This window comes from Struthio camelus, chromosome 4 (genome assembly GCF_040807025.1).
Source record: "Struthio camelus isolate bStrCam1 chromosome 4, bStrCam1.hap1, whole genome shotgun sequence".
In the NCBI taxonomy this organism is placed as follows: domain Eukaryota; kingdom Metazoa; phylum Chordata; class Aves; order Struthioniformes; family Struthionidae; genus Struthio; species Struthio camelus.
The window spans coordinates 15,262,891-15,286,751 of record NC_090945.1 but is presented as its reverse complement, the minus strand read 5'-3'; the positions used below and the strand labels follow the sequence as shown (position 1 = coordinate 15,286,751).

Here is a 23,861-nt window from a genome sequence, read left to right as displayed (position 1 = left end):
TAACTAGCAAGAAGATGGAGCTACAGCTCTGACCTTCTTATTAAGACAGGGCAATTAATTACAAAAATTTAAAAAAAAATTGTTTTTAAACTTAGTCCTACCTTGCCAGAAGAAAATACTGCAGAAACTGGTAGAATGACATTTAGAGAGAACGGGCTAGGTTCCAACGAAAAGCTGTAGTTCAGAGTCAAGAGACACTACACGAAAAGTAACGTTCTATTAATATGTTACATTCTCTACAGGTTTGGTTGCTTCTGGAGTTCCTGCTGTCAGGATCCATCTTTCCCAGGCAACTCTCCCTCTGCCAGAAAACTATTCACGCCAAAGCCTGTATCCAAATCACAATATTGCCCTTCTAATATGATAAAGTATCATAAAATCATGCAGCATCAGGCCTCCACGCACTACATCCGAAAGCAAAACATAATGAGAAACTAAAAAAGAAATTAAAACAGAAGATAATCTAATTACTATCCTTGCCTTATCATATTCTTTACCTTGCCAAAACAGCAGGCTAAATAGTCATCTTAATTTTATGTCATCACTTCAGTTGCCCAAAGCCACTGAAAAATACCGTAATCTGCAGTTTTGAGATCTCCTCACTATTTTTCTTCTTAATCCATCGTTGACTGAGGAGTTTCAAGAGTTCTTTTAAAAACAGTAGCACAACTAACTGCCTGTGGCACAGTAAAATTAGACCTAAGTACAATGCTCCTAAACAACTCCTAGCAGCAATACAACATAGTCTACTCATCGAAAGACAAATCATATTAAAAGCTTGTCTGAGACTTTAACGTATCTAGTTTGAGCCTCATCTCTCAAATAGCTGAATGAAGCTACTGCTAAAGCAATGTGCATCCCATCTGTCTCCTGCAGTGAGGACACAGTTTCATTCACGACTTTCTGAGGATTTGATTACGCAGCATCACCAAGGTCCCTACTTATCTCACCACACAAAGCACTGCTGCAGCAGCATCAAAATTTAGTAAAGCTGAAAGATTTACAAGAAGATACAGCAACAACGCTAAATTTACACGTTATTTTTAAAGATCCTTCAGGAATTTCTTACACATCTCTCTTGAACACTCAGTGACCTGCTTACACATAGCTCCATGACATAACATCACATAAGCATCCTCAAAGCCCTTTGAGAGTACAGAGAAAAGCATATGAAACTCTTCCAAATTACTAAAGATAATAGAGCATACATAATCTGTTGCTTTGTTAATAAAAATGATTAAAACAAATAAACAAAATCACCACTGAATCAGAGTTTCTGCAACTTGTTATCATCAGCCATTAGCCTTCCTTCTGATGTTTCCAGCCCCTTCACAGAAAGCAGAGAAGGGTAGCTATATCACACAAATATGAATGGTACCAGTTTTACTAAGAGGCAAAAGGCTTGACTTTCCTTGCAAGACCAATCCATCTGTTTTTACAAATCCATCTGTTTTTACACTTAACTTTAATTTAAGCGCTATTTACAAAAATACATATAGACATAAAACAGTTTGCAATAAATTAATAGTTCACAAGAGGCAGCAATAACTACTGACAGATCTTACTCTCCCTCCCAAAGAACTGGCCCAAGGGAACACAGCAGATAAAATTACCTAAGTTGACTTTCTGTGTTTCTGTTAAACCAACACTCTGGTATATTCTGAACTGTCTGTGTGATGTTTCCCAGCTGGAAGACATAAGCTGTCCTAAACAATTCAGAGTTTTAATGCGACCTTACAGTCGTCAGCTTCTTTCATACAGCCAAGGGATATGCTTGTTAGTTTATAGAGGGTTTATCTTTTCCATCAAATTTGCCTGCTTGAACGCTGATGTTACCTACTTGTGGTCATACTGTCAACAGACCCTACAGAAACCTCTCAAGTAACCTGACTCCTGTTTGTGGACAACCGTCAGTAAAACCGTAAAGGGCAGTTGTGCAAAACCCTCCATTGGCAATTATTACACCAATAAGAGGGTCCAAGCACTAAAAACTGGACAAATTTGCTCTACAACTTGTTTTTAAAAACACAAGCGTATCCCGTGTTCTTATCCTTTCATGAAAATTGTCACCAGTGGCTGCAGCAACATGCTGACAAATTTGTAAATATAAATGATGACTACTATTTGAGTAAGTGCTTCAAGTTCAGAGTCCAAACAAGATATACTCTGAAACTCTTGACACTGTTGCAGCTGCATTTAAGTCTGGAGAGCCTATTTCCAGTGTATTTATTGATATGAATATAGTGGATGGCATGTTATAGAACTGAGATGCGAAAGTACTGTTTCTTCTTTAACCCAAATAAAGCTGACTGGCATTCAACAGAGCTTTTAACTTCCCACATCTCATGTTACAGGGATCACTTACTAAGATCTGCATAGGCTTTTCTATTCACTTTATCCTGGACTGTAATGTGATTATGCATGGAAGAACAGTGTGTGCATATGCGCTTGCAATTGAAACGCGACAATTTTCTCCTCTCATAATGTTCTCTTTGGGTTTGGGGGGTTTTTGGCCCCTCCATTACCCATTCCAACACATTTCCCAGAAAACCATCTTTTCTCTTTGAATTGAACTGTGTGTTTCTTTTTAATCATCCTGCAGTAGGCTTTTCAAACGTCACCAACAACAGTGTTTACTACAAAAAAAACCCACACATATTGACACAAAATTGGAAGTATTGATTAGTTAATATTTTAAATGAAACGGAATCAAAGGAGGAAACTTTTAATCCTTGTTGCTAAGATTTCCTAACATGAAATATTATTGCAGCATGATCTGCTGTGAAGGTCCAATTCCACAAATACTTATTCCAATAACTCCAGTACTTCCTGCCCAATAGCAATTAAGATATTTTTGCCATTCACCATGCTCAGTTACTTTTTCTGGATTCCAGGCTACAGTTCACCGTTACACAAGTTCTGTTGATAAAACTGACAGCAGGATCATGCTATAGATCACTGCTACGTTCCAGTTTAAAAAATAGTAATATTTTATAGTACCACTCCCATTTTTGGAAAATGGTTTCAGTGTTAAGAGGACAACAAATTTGATGTTGCAGGAGAGGTATGGGGAAGGGAGAAGAGAAAGCAGCCAGAAAAGCGAGAATAACTTAACCCTCTTTGCAGCAAGAGGGGAAAAAGGAAAAGAAAAAAAAATCACCTTAAATTATACTGACAACTACCTATACTGACAACTACCTATACTGACAACTACCTATACTGACAACTACCTATACTGACAAGACTTCGGATAACAGGATCCGATCTACTTCAATACAACTCAGATATTACTCTTGATGAATATTTAATATGTCATAACAATAACTGTAAGCTGTGATTCATTGAGATGGTAACTGCAGTTTCAGGGTGCCCAGTATCGTAGAAAAACAGCAAAGCCTGCTGACCCAACAGTCGCGCTGGTACAAAGTCATTCTGCTGGTACAAATACATTTCAAAATTTTTGAAAAAAATAATTTTATCCTGGTAGACTTTATGCCAAATCAGGTATCATCCTTCTTCCCGCAGCTGGTATAAAAAAAAAAAACACAGATATAAACACCCTATTGTGGACTGCAACTAAGCCAACAAAAATGCAAGTAACTATATCGCTTGACCACGTTGCAGTGCACAGATATATATATTGGCAAATATTGATGATCACAGGCTCGCAGGGTAACACGCGCTGCTCGACTCGACTCCTCACAACACTAAGGGTTCAGTTACTAGAGTCTCGGATCTACAGAACGATTTCCACAATATGCTAAAACGGAACGTAGAGCTGCGAAATTAGTTTATTCTTATTTTCAAATATCTAAATGAAAAGAATAAAAAATATAGTTATGTTTCTAATAATTACTGAAATTATTGAGCATTAAGAAATCCTGACCTTGTACACAATCAAAATCTTTTGGCAAGCTTTCAAGTCTTACAGAGCCAATGGGAAACTTCACATTGACTTCAGTAGGATATGGATTGGGCTTTTAACCTCTTACCTGCAGCCCATCCAGTTCCAGCTCAGACTTGACAAAATCCTGCCAACTTTACTATGTCACTTCATAGTAAACCATGCTTTAACTTAAGCTAACCGAAATCTGGAGCATTTGATGAGTGTTTGCAATTACATTTTCATTTCCCTTCGTCTGCTGCACACACAAGTGCTGTAAATATCTATCAATTTAAATAAGGTTTTCAAGTGTAATTTTGGCAGTCAAGCAGGAGTACACATCATGTTTGAAGTGCTTTTTCCTTTCTTTTTTTAAGCTTTTGCACTCAGATCTGAAAGCCTCAAACAAATTCACCACTCACCTATCTCAGATGACATTTTAATTGTAGCCTTTAACTACATATAGACTAATGGAGGAAAGCTGAGTAGAAAGATCTTTTAATATAAAGTTAGATGGAGAGTCTTTACTGAAAAGAATTTATTTTGCAGTACTGAGCTTCATAGGAATGTGACAGCTCTAACCATTGATGGAATTGGAAAGAAAAGTCTTCAAAATAAACTTAATGGATTTCAGAGTTTTTCCTGAAACTTTATTTGCAGCTTATAGGCATTTAAAATCCACATCTAATTTTGTAATTTATGATATTATGGAACAACTTCCTGGACCTCTATATCTGCTAAGTCCTGTTGTTTACATTTTATTTTATTCTGTTAAAATCCTCCCCAGTGTGTATATGTATATTTACCTACATCTAGAAATTCTCATAAGACTGACTACCTGGTGATTTTTTTTGCTTTTAGCTATCAACACTTTTTTTCCCCCTCTCACAGGCAATGCTGTGACCCTTTTAAAAGATGTTTCCTAGGTGTCTCTACACACACAGTCTTACAGACAAGGTATACATTTGTCAAAATGTTTTATCACCACAAAAGACGGACATGCAAAATGGGAACCAAAATTCCCACCCTTAACAGCTACCTAAAATAAAAAGGAAGTGAAGAGACTTAGGACCCTGAGGTGCTCTCCACACAGTACCACATTTGCTCAGGTCCTTCCTTTTTCCGTGTAGGAGTAGTGTTCAGTGCAATTCTTCATATGCTGATATACCCTAGAAACATACGCTGACTAGCGGTATTCATAGGCTTTATGCGTTATGTTTATGTGTCTTTTCATTATGTAATATTTCATTTTGAGAAAATGTGCATCACTGTAGCAAACGTGGGGACTAAAAGCAGTTTCTTTTAGCTTTGACAAAACAAATTATGCTTTTTGTTGTAGTGGCTTTGCAATATTCACTACACTTAATTTTTTCTTATTGTGAACGGTGACATTTATAACAAGCATAACTAGTTAAAAATAGCTGAAAAGTCATTAAAGTCCAGAAAAAAAAAAATTACATCTGCTTTCCATGACAAAGGGCTATACAGATTATATTGAACATTCATTCCCGTTTATCTAAGTTGATAGTCCCAAAATGTATGCCCAACATCTTAGCTTAAAAACTGGAAGGCTTCTTAGAGGCATAAAAACTAATTCAAAATTACATGGGAAAACACGTGCTGCAGATATATATGCAAAATTAAATATATAAATAAAATATTTAGTATTAAAGTTCATTGGAAACTAGTATATGGGAAGTAGATAACTTTCATAACTACTTCAAATACAACACTGATTTGAAGACGACGACTTTTGAGGATTTTCATGCTTGATTATCAGGAAAATCGTACGTTAGGTGGAACTGGTGAGGCAGCACAGCTACATGAAAAAAACCTTACAGAAAAACTCCACCTCATATATACCTATTCTTGCAAAAACAAAGTTCTCAGACTTTGGATGCAATCCTGAAACCTCCACTCAGCAATTTAAAATACATCTCCTCTGATGGGAAAGGTAAACATGAAGGCATACCTACTACAGCAAGAGAGCAATGAGAGCAACAGCTTGTACTTTTGACTACACAGAGAAAGCTCTGGAATTGCAGTTTTGGACTAGGCTAGAAAGCTGATAACTAGCATTACAGTGTTGCAGAAGAGCAGCACAAAATAGATCCACGCACAAATCCAATTTGAATTCTCATAATCCATCCTTTCCTCAACCCCTGAAATCTGTTCTCCTTAAAGAGAAGTTACAAACCTATTTTTTCACCAAAACTACAAATCTGGTACTTTTTACAAAAGCAGTGACCACGCAATATTAAGAAAGTTAACTAGACCTCAGGAAAAAGTCCTAAATATATTTTAAAATATTCCCTGAAGTCTAAAAACTCCTTAAATCAATACAAGTTCTCCACATAGACTGCAATATAAATTCTAACTTAGAATCCAACCTCTAAGTTAGTCTTCACAAAATACTTACGTCTACTTCATTCTAGAAATTTTAAGGAAATTGTCAGAAAGGTCTGACACGAACACAACCATTTACTAATATTTTTTTACATTTATGTTATGTAACTTGACTTCCTCCCAAATTATACTATCACGCTTTGCGCAGGGCTTGAAATTGGAAAGCATTTATGAAGTTTCAGTCCTAAATCACGTTAACTTTAATTGCAAAACCGGTGCCTGATTCTAGCAGACCTTTTGAAAAGTCTAGTAATCAAAATTTATATATTACACTCCAGCAGCTTTGGCCTCAAATACAGCTAAACAGCCTATTCCAGAATAGGACAAAGCAAGACGCTTCAATCTAAAACAACAGTGCATTGCCTGACTAAGGATTACTCATTTGACACCAAAAATTTTCACAAAGCACGTAAAAACTCTGGCTATTACCAGCTTACAGTCTACTTAAAATCTTGTAACACTTAAACTTTTATATCTGTACTATGGGAAATAAATGCAAATTTGGACAGTTATAAACTGAAGAACCGGCATACATAACCATACCGAACAAACCACTTGAGTCTCCCTTTTCCTCAGAACTGATACTTGTCTCAAAAGCAGAAAACATAGTAAAACCTATATTTACATTTTTATAAGCATATTTAATAAACACCTTAAAGTAGTGAAGCAGGCCAAAACTCACCTTTGAGGGCTCATTACAGCCAAGATAACGTTGTTAAGTCCTTCCCATGAAAAGAAGTGCCAACTATCCAATAAAAGCTTACCTCTGTCGGAAAGCATAATGCTTTTGAGAGCTATTTGATACCTGTAAATTGTAGGGTCACTGCTACTAATATTTTTCAAAAAACTGTAGCATCATACCATGCACTGTATTAGAATCAAAAGTTGCGGGATATTTACTATCGGTGATTGTTAAATATTTATTTCTTCTGAAGTTACGCCAAAACAGCTCTAAGAAATTTGGTAGACACCATGGCATCTGTCAACTTGCTCATTAAGAGAGGTGTGGTGAACCTCATCATTGCTAAGCACCTTTTTACAGACTTGTATACAGGTTTATATTGCAATCTTGATTTTAAAATACTCACGTATGGTGCCCTTTCCACACAGAATATACTTGCCTTCTGTCACTTTCTCAGACTATGTCTAATGTTTTTGAGATCAGAAAGAATATTAAGATGATATCCCTGTCCTTCAGAAATACCAATCCATCAAACGTCAGGACTAAAAAACAAACAAACAAACAAACAAAACCTCTCTCTCTATTTAGTCTCCGGATCAGTTTCTCCTCCAGGAGCAGAAAAATAATTACCATCTTAAAAGAACATGATGTTGTTTTTCATTCCTTAAGTCTGAATAACTGATTTGGTTCCTGGAATTTAAATTAATGACAAAAACAAAACAAAACAAAACAAAACATTGCTTAGTCCTACTTTTAAGGAGAGCCATAAAGCCACAGACACAGAAGACACTAAATGACTTTTAAACAAATGCTACCACATTTTAAACACGTGTATTTTTGCAAGAGCTCTAAGCTCCTATTGCTCAAACCACTTGTGGTTTCTCAGCACTTCTTATTCGAATGATTGTGTCTTTATAAAATAAACATGTTTGAGACTAACTTACTTGCGTGTCTGTTGGGAATAATTATAAAATTAGCTTGTTCTAATTTACACTTGTGGGTTTTAAAAACATAACCAAATACCGTAGTGGGTCTCCTGGTGAAACCAAAGTCTGACATGTCAAACACAGTTTGGATCATGTACATGGGCTTTGATTTCCTCAGTCCAGCAGTCTGATCGCTACAGAAGGCTTCATCCGTTGTTTCTGTCTCATGATTCTGCAAATAACTATTCCCATTTGTTGGTCTCCAGAGACATTCTTATTCATTCGACATGCCAGTAGGTTGTACAATATGTTACACAAATAATTCAGTTCCAGACACAAAGCTGTGATTATCAAAATGTGAGATCTTCAAGCACAAAGGGCAAACTCTAATTTCAGCAGTTTACAATACGCTGTTCAGCAAGAGCACATAGAGGAGCTTTGGTTATTGAACAGATCGTCCCAAATATAGGATGAAAGTAGGTGCTACTGTCTATGGTTCCAAATACATTACCTCAGAATATTTTTCAGGTCCAGCTAGCACTATTCAGGAGAGCAACACACGGTTTATTTTAACCGTGTCCTTCAGTCCCACTGATTTCAGTGAACCTAGACCTAAAATGTTTTCCAGGAAGAGAAATTATCACAATGCTTCTATTGTACTATCTTGACGCAGCGCATTAAATATTTGTGCATTAGGTAGTCATGACTGGAGATAATAATTTCCAGGGAATTGTAGTGATCAGCGCATTTCTCGAGTGGTTTCTGCTATTCTTTTAGGAAAGATGAGTTGCCACAGTCAGTACTTTAATACTAACATGCCGGAATTCAGTAGAAATAGTCTCAGTCAGCAATAATCAACTTAGGCAGATTGAAGTCTTATTCTGCTTCCTCCCCTCTTGCTCCAGACCTGCTACCCAACATCTTTTCAAGCCAGGGACTCGCAGTCCTATGGACCCATGAGATGTGCATGTTCTTAATAACGCAATTCAGTGTTTCACAGTACATCACAGACCTGCTCCCACTCCTAGCAGCAAGGACATCTCCTCTTAGGTGTCTCCTATAACTTCTCTTTTTATCCAAGGCCAGGGGAGATGCAAACAGCGCTTTCAGCAAGCTAGGGTGGGTTTAGTCGCTGCTTACCTCCTGCTTTTGACCCCTCAAAGCCACAAAGGTTGCATAATAAAGCCCCTTGTTACTACTGCTTGCTTTACCTTGGTTTTGATTTCTTTAATTTTCCATTCATAAATACTAAAATGAGGTTTTATTTTTAGACCACACGGATAATGTTCACATTAAAGCTAATACTTTGGACAGCAACTTTTCCATGCTTCGCCTGTGGTTTCAAACTTTACCTCCATGTTTCTTAAGGGTTTTTAATTCTCCTCTCTTTCTTACTTTTTGTAAATGTTTGTGCCACTCGTCTGCTTGCTGCTTCTTCACTTGCAATACCAGCATATATCTGAACAGAATCGCGCTCCTGACCTGTCCCAAACGTCAGTCCTCCCAGGTCTAGTAATAATCCTTATTTTCAAATCTCTTCTCTCCCTTTCCCTCCACTGCAAAAAAGCACTTTACATTCTGAACTCTGTTGCAGTTAGGTTGGTCCATTCCAGCCTGACTCCTCAAACCTGCAACTCACCTGTCAGCACAGGATTTTGTTACCCAATTACCTACCCACCGTCCCGCCCTCCCTCCCCAGTGCCTGGCGCCTCCTATTCACTGGCTCAAATTAAACATGTGAGTACTAGTGGCAAGAGAACATCTGTGAGCGGGTAGGAAGAGAAAACACCAGATTCAATTTTCCTGGGGCATCTCCTGCCTTCCAGGATACTCCAGTCCTATGGCCCCAGTTTTAGAACCTCTACTACTCCTTCGCAGGCATACATACGCCTATATATACATACATACATATATATACGGAATATGAACACATATACCTTTGCATTTAAGTGGCAGTGCAGCGCAAACCACCCCAGCCTACACTGCTACTGTTTACCGCCTCTAGACCATATTTTCCAGTGCATTCTCAGGAGTTAGTTCATTCTCTAACCCAACATCAAAGTCGATAGCAAACATTATATTTAAAAGCCGAAACTACACAGGGAGTATTTTACCAGCTTAGTTGTTCAAGTGTGCTTAAGTTTACCTCCAGTGTATTATACAGAATGAGTAACCTGGTCCACTTCCATTCTGTAACACCCACTCCTCCCCCAGCCCCAATCTTTTATCCTGATTTTTAGATACAGAAGAAAATCAGTCCCAAAGTGAGAGAGAGCGCAATGTATTTTAACCAAGGGTATTCCTCACCACTTGTATTTTACAATATTCACATTTCCAAGTTGAAGATGCACAGAATTGCTCACCAGTAATCTGGAATTGGATTGTTTCATCACAATATGATACAGGAAAGGTAACAAAACATTCCCCTGCAGGATTTTGTAATGCAAATCAGACTTGCTATGTCGCTATCCGCCCTAAACTATAATTAAGCCATGCATTTATAAACTAAAGTCTTGATAACAGTCACTGAAAGATTGTCCCTTGTCACAAAGCACCATACACTCCACTGATTTAGCAACTCCACTGCCAGTTAGATATTAGAAATGTAAACAGCACTTGCAATGTTTCACTTCTCCTCCTTAAATACAGAGTCACAATAAATCTTTCGAGCAGCAGCAACTATCTGTTTCAGAGGGCTAAATTTATATTTTGATAATTAGATTATAATCAATTAGTGGAAAAATCCAAAATAAACAAGTCGAGAAAACAGCTAGCTTCCTGGAAAGTTGGGCTCCCCCAATAAAACAAACATCTGAGCAGTATTAAAGACCTGTTCATATTTAAGGAAAATAACAACCCTATTTTCCTTGCTTCATTTGTGATATAATGCTTATTCCTGCGTTTTGTTTCCAAAAATATCACAAAGAAGGTCAAGCTCCTCTGAGGCAAATATTATTACTGGGGATAGCATTTGCTTTCTGACACAGCTCCATTCAATGACAAGAACAAGCAGAACAAGCATGTGTTCTGCTATAAAACAGACAAATATGATGACTGTTGCTACCCCAAGGAGTTCTTGAAGTTTAAAAATAAAAGAGGGGGGTCAGGGAAGAAAGAATTAAGACCCACATGGGGAGGAATGTTGGTTTTGGACTGAAATTACGGTCTGATGAAAAAAAAGTTATACTTTTTTTCCTAAGTTATACAACTTTGGAAAGCTGAAGGATAGTTGCTGACCTTTCTTCTCCCTCAGTTTCCTGTCCCAGGGACACGACTGAGTTAAATCAACTCATGAAATTATCTGGGACTTCTCCGATGAGAATGAACAGCAGAACTTGCACCTTCCTTGCATGCTCTTTTTTCAAAGCGTCTGTCCTACAGTTATGCTCATGTAACATACCTGAACAAAAACTTTCAGGGTATAATACAGAAGCATATAGCATTGAGAATCAGACAAAATTACATTAATACTTAAAAGCAGTGTTCTTGCAGAAGACTGGGGGAGAGTCGAGCTTTTCTTCATGAAGCCTGCAGCCATTGTAAGCTTATTTAAGCTGAAGTAGTAGTCATGACACAGGGAAGTCTACGGAATCACAAAAAATGAGGGCTCTCAAACCATAACGCTTTTTTTTTTTTCAGTGACACCACCAAGTGATCCTGTCTGCACAGCTTAAGTCCCTTGCACAGCTACAGATGAGCACCTATTCAATGCAGATAAAAACCAAATCTGCCACTGATTACATTTGGGAATTTTTGGCATAAAATAGGATTCTTCAACCCTGCTTTGTACTGATAAACTTTAAATTTGAACTCCTAGCTCTTCCACTCCCACAAAACAGCGAAGAACAAATGAAGTGCTGCTGATCTGCTGCACAGTCTGCTCTGCGTGAGCACAGGGAACCACACACCTTAGAGATTTCAGGCATACCAAAGTTTTCCAAATATATAGAGAAAAGTGCAGCAAGTTGGCTCTAGCCTACTCGCTAGTCATGTATCACTAAGCAAGGTTGAATGGAAGCACGGAGCAATCTCTGAGGAATAACTTTTGCTCAACACACAGAAAATGCAAGAGCACACGGTTTCACCAGAAGACTGTGCTTTAGCGAGGCAAGTCAATCTTACAGCAATAGGAAGAAAATCATTTGCCTCTATCCAACAAGTTAACACAGTAGATACAGTCGTATTAGAGATCTAAAGATATTACTTTAAATGAGTTCTCCAGTGCAGGAAAAAAAATACGGATCAGACAGACTCAATTAGATCCTAACCCAGTAAATTCTCATTTCCTTCAACATGGGTTTAGCCAGAATGAGATTAGGCTCAGGCCATATTAATTTTACCTGTAAATTATTATTAATACACTTTCATGTATGTTAACATAGCAATTTTTCCCCCCTGCATCTTTAGCAATCTAACACTGGAACACATTCCTTTACTAAGAGATCACCAATAGATCTACCACTTCAGCAGAAAAATTTCTCTCCTCTTTCATGGTTGATTCAGAAGACAAATAGCAATTTAGCATTTGAGACTACGGATGTCAAGTAAACAAAAACCAGTGAAATGTGAATATTCTAACTGAAGGACAAAAGCTTCATGAGCTGCGAGGAGGGAAGAAGGGGAGGTTTAATCTCACAAGCACCAGGATACACTTGAAGGATTTTATAGAAATCTGGGAGATTATTTGCATTATCAGGGGATAAGAGATCAAAGCTAAAGCCTAAATTCAGAAACCATTCAAATAATTTGAAAGAACATTCTTCTACCAAAAATATTTTAAGTGTATACTTCAGGAAGAAAAAAGTCAGTATAACTGTTAGCGTCTATGCACCCATACAACCATAAGCGCATAAAGATGATTACAGCTCTTTCTCCTTCCCTGGAATAGGGGGCTACAGCACAGTAAGCATCTCTAAACTGATAAAACTGCATCCATGCACAGGGCATGATTATGCTGTTTTAAGCTACTCTACAAAACTGTGCATATATGCATATATATATATATATATACACACACAACCTCAAAATTTACAGCTACATGAGCACAAACACACACAAATCTGAATTTTGGTGAGTCTTCAGGTTTTTCTGCCGTGTTGTGCTTCGTATTTTTTTTCCTCTTCTACCAACTACTTAACCTTCAGAAAGTAAGGCTTTGCCATTCCTTATAAACTAAATATTAACATAAGAAACGGAGCATTCACACTACCGCATAGTTACAGGCAATATCGAAGGAGTCAAGAGTGGATCTGCAGGTGCAGTCACACACTCAGTAGCGATCGTCTTGTATCCGTTAAACAAATTACTGCCCTCAGTTAGGGATGACAGCCTCTATCAGATGAGAAGAGGTAAATGGCCATGTATGAATTCCAGCCTCGCAGAACATATATCGAAACAGACTTGTGCACGCTACCTGCATTGCGGCAGATGAGGAGCACGCAGATGGGCAAACAGAGGAACATGTGGTAACTATTAAACCAGACCAACCCAATTCTTTGCAATTATCGCATCATACTTTCCCAAAAATACTTTTCAAAATTTGCAAAAGGGAAATAAGGAAAGACAACGGTATTATGGTAATTTATGCACCAAAATTTGCAGCTCAGAGGTCAACGCTAAGTTAGAGACTATACTTTTAAATGTTTCTCACAGGTTTTAATTTTAACTCACATTCTGTAATACTTAAGAGAAGTCAGACCTTTTAGCACAACACGTACCGAGGGACATTGGGAGAACCACGTCTCAGAGAGAACTTCTAGAGCACAATCACCTCTCCTCAGTCTCCTACTTCTGACAAGAAAAAGGGGGATAGGCATTTCCTGCTTATTTGTGATAGTAAATCTAAATTAGAACATGCCTCAAGACTCTTCTCTCCTTTATATCAAACATCTGTGTTCTCATGCAGCAATACATAGCAGGAAAGACTGCATCAGGCATTTCTGCATTTTTGAATAGTGGCATGCACAGAATTCTAGCTTTTTTTAAAAAGTTCTCGCTGAACGTCCAAGTGTGATGGAGAGAGCTTTTTGCAGGCCAATTCAAGGGAATATGGAAAACGTCACAAGTTCCAACGGTAGAACAAATTGCTATCCACTTTGTCATGTTGATCTACACGTACTTGCTTATCTTCACAGGTTTTACTGATACCTGTGGTAGAATTGCACATTCCATTCTTAATACAAATTATGTTATCACATATTTAACTTACTACAAAGCACAGAACTTTTTTTTTTTTTTTAAGACTAAAACAAACCAACCCTCCATCGACAAACTTGCTGTGAGCTCATAATAATGAACAGTGTCTTATCTTTATCAATGGATGCTGCCTTACCTTTATCAAGAAAAGCTGAAATGTCCCTTTCTCCTATTCAGCTTCCAAGAACAAAAGAAACGAACTCCACCCTATGGACAAAGAACATTTTTAAAAAGATTTGTGATATTCTGAAATAAGTTTTAATTCATTACAAAATAAGATAGACCTTCCAATTCTGTTAGGATATAGTCATGTAAAACTGTAACGAAATCTGGAAGAAAGCCCAGTGACTGCATATAGCTAGTTATATATATTTATTACATTATTTTCACATGTAACACTGTGGATGAACACTCCTGTGAACTGCACTGCAATGAAAATGGAATATTTAACAATGCTATATCATGGGAAAAACTACACTTTTATTTATTATGTCAGCTTCCAAGAGAAACTGGCTGCACTACAACCCATCATGCAATCTTCAGAGGCCCCAGAAGAACGGAATAATATGACATACCTTATTAAAAATAATTCTGGATGCCCTGATCATTTACATACCTTATAACCTAAGGATCACCCTTCCTCCCAGTTGCAACGAATGCATAAACCCAAACCCTTCACCGGGAACAGGATGGGACTTGTACGGCAACAGATGTTTTAAGTCTTAACTAGTTACGATGAGATCAGCAGCCTCGTAAGCCACAAAGCGATCAAGAAAGATTCATGTTATGCAGGGATTCTGAAATGTAGCCATAAAAGCCTTACTAAAGTCCTCAGCAAGAGCAGTTCCAGTCAGCCACAAAGGACTGCGGATGAGGCTGGAAAATTTGAGTCTAGAAGCAAAAGAGAAGATGATGATGGAGCAAAGCTACAGTAGGACACCAATGAAGAGGAAGGCTATTGGAAAAAGAACGCACCACGATACACTTGTCTCGTAAGGAAAAGCAACTTCACAAGTTGAAAAAAAGGCAAAAGAGCACAGAGGCAAGGAGAGGCAGTAGGACCAGAGCTTTTGCTTCCTGCCATTCGTATAACCCTTTAATGAACCACAGCATTATCACACTAGAATGTGAAGCAGAAATTATTCATTTAGACAGCTTCTCTAAAATCTTCACAATGTCACTGCTTATCTTATCTGAAGTAGTTTTTACACATATCAACACCAATTCAAGAGCTGCAGAATGGCTCGATTTCATTCCAGCCCCAAACAGTGGCCAAATATTTATCATTTCCTTCACAATATTGGAACAGTAAGAAATTTCGCAAAGGCATAACAGAACTGACTTGCTGATAAGGACCCGATTCAAATAGCATCCTTGCTCCGAGAGCAGATTTGTTATTCTTCAGTTGTTATAAGTTGTTGTTTGACAGGAAGAATCAACTTTGTTGTTATTCAAGAAAGCACCTACGTAACACTTCTGACTTCCAAGTGTCTGCCACTACTCAGATGCTTACACATTTTTTAAAATGTGCAACTAACTTATAACGGCATAGTTAATTCACAGTGTGTGTTACTTTTTTCCATTCTCTGGGGTAACGTAAAAGGAAATCTCCATTCCTTCTGTTCATACTGGTCATGTGAAAATGTACGTATACAAAATAAACTATTGACATGAGCTCAGATTTTGAGGGGGTTTTGGGTTTCTAATTAACAGAAGCCACAGGCTGATAGTGAATACATCTTCCCAAAAATACTTGTCACAGCGGCATCTTAGAGCCCTTGTGCATCTGTAATCAGTATTTCAACTTGGATTAAAAATAAAAACAATCATTAACTTCATTCCGCTAGGATCACTAGAGTGATTTCAGAAGTTTCCTTTTTTCATTGCTGGACTTCTTAAAAAGTGCCTAGATATTGGGGATCCTACCCGTAAGGAGCCGTTCATATCTCAGTTTGACCATGTCCTCTTAACATTGAGGACAGGGGGAGAAGGCACTGATGGGGAGGTTACAGTTTATGTGAGCAGTTAAGCTTCCGTGATCTTTTCTGGAGGAATTTAAATGGAATGGCCTGTAGGAAAGGACGACAGCTCCTTCCCTTCAGCTTGCACAGACAAAACGAGTTTCCCCGTACTCAGGAACGGGCAAAAAGGTGCGAGGGAAACTTTCACATTACCTTCCCACTTTCTAGAGTCCCTGGAATCCACTTTCCTAGTTTTTTTGCTCCACTCTACGCTACCTAGATTAACAGTTGGTAACAAGCAGGTACATCGTACAAGGGAGTACCTCCGCTACATACAGCGCTGCTGTGCGCAACAGGAGGCTTAAGGAGGGGACATGGGAAATGACTGAGGGATTCTGAAGGCTACAGTTGACACTGAAATCATCTGTAGTGGGTACAAATACGCCCATCAGAAATAATGAACTTGCACTGCAGATGTAGTATTTTACAGCTACACAAAGCTTGCTTTATACTTGAAGTTATTGCAAAAAGTTGAGGCTTTTTTCTACCTATGAGTAAACAAAATCAAAATACATATTAAGTCGTGGTAAAGTGTTTAGAAAAGGAAAATCAATTCTAATCGATCGAGGTGATCGACCAACCTCTTGACAAAGGGAACTGATGTTAATCAGAAAAATAAGAATCGGAACCGATTTTTAGAGCATGTCAAAATAATCACTTCCACTTACAAAGAGCCTTCAGGTGTATTATTTCACTATTTCACTGTTTTCACTATTGCACAGAATTTGTCTACACTAAGCCAATGTTAAATACACAAATGGTGGTATGTTAAATATAAACAAGACAGGTCTCTAATCCTTCTTTAGCCATGACAGTGCATGTGGCAAGTAAGTGCTTTCAGCTGCCAAGAAGCATGTCTCTCTTCTTGCTTAACTGAGACACTTCCCACTCTGGACCTTGATCTACTTCCTTTTCAATTTTTTGATCTAGCGGAGGCGCCCAACAGAAAGATTTTTCTGGCTGGTAAGCGTTTAACCATCATTTACCTGTACGGGTCAGGTTAAAACGTAAAGATACTTTCTTCACTTTATTCCCACAAAAGACAGAAAAGCCTAGAATGCATTAAAAAGAATATAAACAAAACGGTGCAATACAACTTTCACTGTGCTTTTGCAGACCAGTATAGTTGGGATTTGTTTTCCACGTATCTGACCACATAACTGGTACAAAACCAACAGAGGAGCCAAAGAGGTCAATGCCTGTAAAATGTGAAGTCGACTCAGTTTGTGTTCACTCTAAATCGCACACAGAAGACTCATAATCCTGACCAAATTTTTCATTCCTCCTAAACCCCACGAGAAAGCTTTTTACGACAGTTATTAGCCAGCTTCATTTAAAAAGTCAAAACAAATATTGTTTCCATAATTCTCTCATGCCTCTCTTCACAACGGCTCTTTCAAAGGGATGCCATCAATTTAGAAAACCTGCAGCATGCAGCTGACTGCAAGACCAAAGGCTCCTCAGCCAGTCACAGGAAGCTGCCCTTTTCCCCTTTATACCATTTATCAGCCTTGCAGGCAAATGCTAAGAAAGCAGCACAGATTGGAATCATTACAGAGCTGGGTTTCAGCTAATTAAACAAATTACTCAGAACCAATCGCATCTAAAATCTATTGAGAAAATGAATAGATGCCATCAAGACAGTTTCTAAGGGAGACGGATTATAGAAAAGTGCTACAACATGAGGAGTACGAGATTTCACTCAATGCATCTTCCATGCGGCAAAAAGACTGAGCCCTCAGTGAAAGGGCCTATGAGGATCTTTTTTTAAAAAACAAACAAACAAACGCACACATAGTACATACACATATAAATAAATATATAAATATGTAATGTGTCTGTAAAAACCCCGTGTTCGGGGGGAACATTTTTTTTTAACCAGGGCTTCAGTTCTTTATTTGCACAAAGCTGTAAGAGAAAAATCAAGGAAACAGTTTTAACACAGAACAACAGGCTGAGTAGGCACATCATTCTTTTTATAGATAGACAGAAGAATTTCAGTTGAAACTGAATCAGTTCCTCCACTTGCATTAGACTGTGCTCACAGCAAGGACGACTAAGGGATATCATAAGACTGAATCACCTAAGATACCAGTTCTGCTTATTTCAGTGCCATGTTAAGGTCTTAAAGTGGTGTATCGGTGAGAACAGCAGAAAACACTAAATGAAAAAAAAAAAATCCCACAAATAAAAAACCAGAAGATTCAGCAAAACAGCTGGGTTGAGAAGAATCTTTAGCTGAGGAGACCAGAGCCTTTGAAAAAGACGTGATTTGAGTGGGGAAGGCAGCCACCAGTGATGGGGTGTTAACTCTTCTACCCAGTACAGACAACCAATGCAAGTCAGTCAATACAAAACCAAAACAAACAATAAGGGGAACCGCAGCATATTGTAGATGCTGACTAGCAGCAACCAAAATGTAATTCAAAGACATGGCTAAAAACTTTCCCATAGTTTTCCTAGATTCCCTAAGGCTGCTGGCACTTCAGAGAGCAGGAAAAGACAAGGCCCGCTCTAATAAGTTATAGCAAAACAAAACAAAAAAAAGCAAAAAAAACTCTTAAATTATTATAGAAAGAAAGTGCTACTCTGTCATACACTGAAGGCTCATCTTGTTTCTGTGCATTTCTATAGGTTTTATTCCTCTGTTTTTCTGGAGTTATAGGGTTGCAAATTATTGTTGTCAGCAGGACTCTAGAAGATAGTCATTAAAAAAAAAATCACAGGTGAACCTCTATGGAACAAAGGCCTTTTCTGGCACAGTTTCTCTCCACACGGTGACTTGCTCTTTCTCACATCCATGCATGATATGCTTTTCCTGCTGCGGACTCCATGCCATCCAAGCATTCACACACTAAGCCTCCTTTGCTCACAAATGAATTGCATTTTCCCCTCACTAGGGTAGAATGACAAGTACCTATTTCAACATCCAGTACGAAACCCGATCCATCTGTTTTCAACAGAAAATCACCAAAAACAAAATTTCAGATTGGCTTTTAGAATAATACGTTCAAATATTTTCTTAGTATGAAAACTAACTCCACCCTAAACTCCACCCTTCCAGTCTGAAAAGTCTCTCTAGAGGAGAAAAAAAAAAAAAAAGCAGTGTTACATTCCCAGAGTTACAAATAACACAAGGAAACTGGTTTCAGGATTTGCCACAAGTGTTCCCATAGCATGCAGAAGTACCTCAAACCACCGGAGGCTTCCTCTGCTTCTCCTGAGCAGCTTGCAAGTTTAATTAAACCACAAACAAACAAGATCGAAAAACGGAAGGAACGGTGTGGAAAACCTGTGCAACCTTGCGGTCACTCACGCAGCCCCGGAGCTCGTCCCACGTGCCCCAAACCGCAGGGCGGGACAGCTGGGCGCAGGGACAGCTCCCTCCCAGGAGGTGGCCGAGCCATCGCTGCTCCACTTCTGCGCTGCAAAGCTCAAGGATCTCAGTACCCAGCTGGCACGCAAGTGGAAATGAGTCCAGGGTGGTGCCTGGTGCGTTTTCCCATTATCTTCTACTGTTCTTCACTGAGCTCAAAACTGGAGAAGCCCAGGCAGTGAAGTTTAACTCACAAATCAGAAGAACGGGTCAGACTTATGAGATACAATGCAATCATGAACAAACGAGATGACAAGGCTTCTCATCGCTTGGTGTTGTGATTTGTTTTTAAAGCAAACTGCAAACTATGTAAAGGTAAATTGCAAAAAGCTTTGCTATTTAAAAGGTTGATGAGCAGCTTCAACTTATTACTAACGATCAACCTAGGCTGAAAAGATTTCTATGCCTGCCTACACAAATAACGGCCAGTACTATCAACAGAAATGCAGTGCCACTGTACTCATTCCCATGTAACTCCTGGGATTAGTGATAATAAAAATAATAATAATGATGCTTACAAAGTCAGCTTTTAAAAATTTTCTACAAAATTCTTCAAGTACAGACAACATGAGACAGGAAAAATATCCCTTAAATTACATGGCTCTATTTAGACTAATCAGAGTTGGCAATATTAGAATACCGTACTTAAGCCCACAATGAAATTAATACTTGAGACATTCTAGTGTTGTTTTTTACTCAAAGGTAAAGTAGAGGAGAAAAGGTACTGCAAAAGTCACGTGTGTTGACATTATGAGTCATCTATTTATGCTTTTTAAGTAACTACCAAGATAAGTTTGAGGCAGGTAAGTTTAAGGGAAGAGTCAGAAAATGCTTCAGAGAACTAAGATTAAGGATTTAGCTGTGGTGTGCAGCTACGCTTAGCAAGTGGAAATTCATTTCCAGTCTCAAGCACAGGCCGAGTCGAAAGACCTTTTTCATTCTCTACCCAAAAAATGGCTGGCGCTACTGGTAGAAATGCTGGGCCTATGTAACCACATTTTCCACATGGAATTTATGGAAACTTTTATCAGAGATGTTGAAAAGAGCGCTAGGTTACAGACTCAGAAGGAGAGTGTTACATGCTTCGTGAAAATTACCTCAATACCTATATTGACAGACATTAGGGAAGAGAGAATAATAACTGTATGAGGTTAATACCAAAAGCATGTTATGTAGATATGAAAACCAGGACAGAGTTTGACATCATAGCTGCTTGCTGAAGATTGTCCTCATAGTGGACTAACAAAGCTAAAGTGACATATAAACCTACAGAAATCAGATTTAACAAAGTACCTGCTAAGAGGTAGCAGGTAGCCATCAGCCAGCTTTGCTTCCCTGCCACTGGTGCTCATGTAGGAACTAAAAGACACTGCAGTTGCTCAATGCACGCACCTGGCTGATGAAATGCAACGTACAGGCACTGCTCCTGTAGACGCTGAAGACCAAAAGCCACCCACTGCCCATAGAACCAGACAGCGCACAAACGGGACCCCCCCAGGAACAGTGAGTGATTCAACCAGAAATCCTAAGTCCTATCCCTTCTTCTCTCTTACAAATGAATATCCATCTGAAAGGCGTAGATGGTCTCTTAATAGACCCACCTTAGCTTAATCTGTAACTTGCTGTTGATACAGTAAGCCACAACCACGGAACGTCCTATTAAAACAGAAAAATATTTATGCAATAAAGCAAGCTTCTAAACCATTTCCAGGTGTGCCTCTGTACATTCAAAAACCTGCTCATTAAGGCAATATGATTATGTCAACAGTGAAATACATTAAAATACATCTACCCTTTCTATATGATAGCTCCAACATGAAAAAAAGAGCTGTAATAGGAAAAAAGTTAAGAATGTTAACCAACAGTTACTATTTTTGTCCTTTTTTTTTTTTTAATTCTAAAACTTTAAGTAGATAAGAAGAAAAATTCAGAGCAGATAGAATTACAGGTCCTTTAACTTTGTTGTAGTGAAAAAACAAGGAAGTTAAAGCATTCAGCATAAAAACAAGAATCATCTCGAAATCCTTCCTTCCCTATTCAAAGCAACTTGATATGCTATTACCATTTTAAGTGAGGAACATCTATTCTCTCCTCTTTCTAAACTTAAGGCATCAGTCCTCTGCATTTTGCATTCAGAAGACCAGTTCACACATCCTAGAAACCAATTCATATGCATCCTAGTTGCAGGGGGGAAGGAAGGAGGGGAGAAAACAAAGAACTTTGGGATAAACCCCATTTGCCACATTAAACTACTTCAGAAAGGACAGCCAGATCTTCTTCATATGCGAGCAGATGTCATCACCCTGGAGGAAGCGGAGAAAAGGGATAGCTTTCTATGGCAACTTGGAATATGGCACATAATGCAGATTAGAATTAGATGGCCAGAAACAAAAACTCATGCAAGGGAAAAGTGGTGACACGATAAATGCTCTTCGCTTGATGAAGCTGGACTACAATAACAAGAAAAGTTAGTAATCCATCGGAGTACAAAGTAATTTGTGAACCAAGTGGTACAAACAGAAAAAAAATACAACTCACTACAATACAGAGCGAGTTACTAATTCACCGCAGTAGAAAGTAATTTGTGATTTGGATCTGAGCATGCTTCCTTTCGCTGCTGTTTACTTTAGAGTTGAATATTCTTAAACTGTAAGGGCTGCATACTAAATAACAAGCACTGCAAGTCACGGTTAGTGCACGTACATAAACATATCTATGCAGATGAATATATATATATGGAAATTATCTGAAGATTGGCAATGATTAGAAGCATTACCCCATGGAAATATTGCATAGGCAGGAAGAATGTATAACATTACCCTTGAATAATTAAGGGTCAAAAGGTCAGAACACGCATGCAGACCTTTCCTCAAAACAAGGTTACCAAAATGACCTCTGCAAAGCTTCCTGCCTCCTGATGTATTTTGTTGCCCATCTCTACTCGGGGTTTTCCACGTAGTTGGAATTCCACAGCTGGTCCCCAGCTCCCCCAAAGAAATGCTCTTTCCAGATGAATTCCCCAGAACAGAACTCTGTTTCTTAGAAAGCCGGGGGATACTTCCCAGAAGTTCATGATTCCCAAGAGCGCAACAATCAGCTAAGACATTATTATTTTATAATCTTACAGAATCTGGTGGAAGTTTATAAACATTTGCAAAGGGCACTGATGGTCTAGCAATACTGGAAAATGTCTGACCAACGTTTGCTAACTGTCCATAAAGGGATTTAGTCTCCCCTTCTCGTTGTTTTAATTTAAACTGTACCTTCCGAATAAGACTGTGCTAATGTAATACTTTGGAAGTTTTAGTCAACTATTTCAAACACGGCATCTAATGCCCTTTAATAAAGGCACAGAACAGTCAACAGTCCAATACTAGTGTCTCGCTTTTTTCTTGGGATTTTATGATATTTGTTCATGTTAATGATTTGCTAGGTTTATTTCCCTTCAGCTCCAGTCCACATGTTTCTCAAAGTTCTTTAAAAATTACTTAACTAACAAAAGACATTATGACACCAAGATGAAAGGAAAGATAATTTAGTATATAATTTCCCAGTTGAAGTGTCACACCTCAACACACACAGCTGTGCCCATAAACTCACATCATCCTGTCACAGTATTACAACCACATATCTACATATACCCTGTGGCAAAATAATTCACGTTTATCACAGACTCCCTGTTTTTGTTCAGATTCCATGTTCAGTGATCCTTTAACAGGATTTATCCTTACATCTGTAGGGAAACGCCGTGATTCCTGCTTCGCACCTGCATTCTGTGCAAGTGGCAAAACATAGATTTCTTTCTCAAAAGAAATCTATCATCAATATCAGAATAACTATCAAAGAAATGAACTGCATCCCCTGTACACAGAGATATCTCTTACAAACGCTAAGTGGACTAACTGAGCACGTTTATCAGAAAGAGATGAGAAATCCTGTAACTCAGATGACGCAAAAATGTAGGAAATTAAAAATCAATTATTAAATCAAGGTTTCCTTTCTTCTGCTTTAATTCATGTTTACCTCTCTTTGACTTCCCCGTAAAGTATTATACAAGTGTATATAGGGGAAAATCTTTTAATCTCCTTTGCATTTATACTTCACTGACCATAAAAAAAAAAGAAAAATCTCATTTCACTGACTGCTGGAACCACTGAAACAAACATTAACTCGAAACCAAATTAAAACAGGCTTTTACAGTTCTTTTGAGTTCTTTTATAGTTAAACGAACCATGGTGAGCTATTGCGCCTCAGTAACACCACGGCAGGCTCCTTTCCGTCTCACTGCGACGAAGCCTGCAAACGCTGCAGCTGGTACCTGCTGCAGGAGAACGGCTGCAAACGTCTCGCCCAAAGCAACCCACCAAAAAGT

At 38.4% G+C, this 23,861-nt stretch overlaps 1 protein-coding gene across 3 annotated transcripts in view; it reads right to left on the bottom strand.

The window, feature by feature from the left end:
* BMPR1B (bone morphogenetic protein receptor type 1B) overlaps positions 1-23,861 on the bottom strand; it is a 257,589-nt gene that overhangs the window by 190,551 nt on the left and 43,177 nt on the right. For all 3 annotated transcript variants that reach the window (XM_068941585.1, XM_068941584.1, XM_068941586.1), the window contains exon 2: positions 14,229-14,299. The gene's annotated coding sequence lies outside the window, so the exon portion shown is untranslated. The remainder of the gene's footprint in view (positions 1-14,228; positions 14,300-23,861) is intronic.